The following is a 2178-nucleotide window of genomic DNA, read 5'->3' on the forward strand; positions in this document are numbered from 1 at the left end:
GGAAGAAGGCTGTGTTTTTATCTCCCTCCAACAACCACTTGACTCGAGATCTTTGGCGCCAAGAGATTTCTTTAAGCATCAACAACTCTTTATGCTCTTGAATTAATCTTCCTTGTTGCTCATAATCCTCCGCCGAGGCCAAACCACTCTCTGCCAATGTATTTATCTCCATCAATCTGTCCTCAAGAATCCTCTTCCTGCCTTGGTCCACTTCTTTCTGCTCCTTATCCCACTCTTTTAATTTCCCCTTAATGAAGCGTAATTTTTTGCCTATAACTACGTCCCCTGGACCTTCAAAGACGCTTTCAGACCAGTTTGGATTTTATATTAAAAAACCGAAAATGAGAAATCTTAAAAATCTCCAGTTTCATATACTTTTCTGATATGAAGGAAAACCGATTCAAATGATAATTTTTTACCCGATGTGAATAGAAAGTAAAAAACACATGAAATTCGAATCAGATCTAGAATTTTAATTTACAATAATTAATGTGTATTAAAGCCTAAACTGATGAGATTCATAAAAAAAAAAGGAGGAAGGTTTATCAGGAGTAATACTTGAATTTTATCACGAAATATTGGAAAATGTAATAAAAAATATTGATGGAAAGGTTACCTTTTGCGGATCGGTTGAAAGAAGGAAAATGTCGGTGAAATTTACAAATCTTTTCATGTTTTCCCACAGCTTTCTTGAGCTTTGTACTGAAATCTGCTTTAGGCAAAAGGATATAGAGAAACCGACCTGAGTACCAAGTTCAAGAAAGCCGTGGAAAAGCATTCTCCGATCTATCATTCTGAAAAGCATGCTCCGATCTATCATTCTTCTCTCTCTCACACATATATTCCAAAAAGGTAAAGGACGAAATTTGGAGGAAAAAATGAAACAACAAAACAAGGAAAAGCTGGAAGATTTTCAGGAAAATGAGGATGAAAAGGATGACAGGAAAAAGCTTTGAAAAAAAAAAAAAAAAAACGAAAATCGGATAACTGCATGTGACTCTCTCTCTCTCTCTCTCTCTCTCTCTCTCTCTCTCTCTCATATTCGAAACAGGAAACTGACGAAATTTGAAGGAAAAAAAATGAAACAACAAAACAAGGAAAAACTGGATCGATTTTCAAGAAATTGAGAATGAAAATCGGATAACTGCATGTGGATCTCTCTCTCTCTCTCTCTCTCTCTCTCTCTCTCTCTCTCTCTCATATTCGAAACAGGAAACTGACGAAATTTGAAGGAAAAAAAATGAAACAACAAAACAAGGAAAAACTGGATCGATTTTCAAGAAATTGAGAATGAAAATCGGATAACTGCATGTGGATCTCTCTCTCTCTCTCTCTCTCTCTCTCTCTCTCTCTCTCTCTCTCTCTTAAAATGAAAAAAATAAGATAGAAAGATTGGAATCCTGAGTCAAGAAATTGAGAAGAAAAGAGGAAAAAACAGTGAAAAATGAAAATGAAAATTCTACTACATCTTGAGCTACTTCAGTGATTTTAACGAAAAAGCAAGATATTTGAAGAAAATAGAAAAAAAATAAAAAAGGTAAAATTGGAAAAATAAAAATAAAGATTAGAACACAAAACACAGAAAATTAAAAATTAAAAAAGAAGAAGAAGAAGAATTTGAATCACATTTAACAAGGAAATTGAGATCAAGAAAGTAGAAGCAGTGACAATAAAGAAAGAGGAAAAACAGAAGATAATTACAACAACATATAGTTTAAAATGAAGATTAAAAAAAAAAACAAGAAGACTCAGAAGCAGATCTGAAGAAGTCTCATCGCCAAACAGCAGATCTGAAGGAAATCTCATCGCCAAATTAACAGATCTGAAAGAGAAAAAGCAGCACAAACACAAAATTAAAGCTGGGAATGGAAATTAAAGAAAGAAAAGTCTAAAATTCAGAAAAGGGAAAGTTGAAAATTCAAGAAAGAAAAGGGCAAAAAAAAAGGTGAAAAGATAGAGAAAAGAAGAAGGTATAGGTTTTTACTCTGAAGAAAGACGGTCTTAAATAAACGGCGAGAATGAGTGAAACGAGCGCGCATTCCCACGTAACAGAATGATTCCCCGTGCGTCTGATCGTAAATTTTACACACGTGTGTATAACGAATGTTGTTGCGCCACGTTTCAAGCATCCGTTGATTCCCGAGGACGTGAATAGTTTGGATCGGACGGCAGAGATTA

This window comes from Tasmannia lanceolata, unplaced genomic scaffold (genome assembly GCF_043159265.1).
Source record: "Tasmannia lanceolata isolate RefF3 unplaced genomic scaffold, GAP_Taslan_0.1 ptg000020l, whole genome shotgun sequence".
Classification (NCBI taxonomy): domain Eukaryota; kingdom Viridiplantae; phylum Streptophyta; class Magnoliopsida; order Canellales; family Winteraceae; genus Tasmannia; species Tasmannia lanceolata.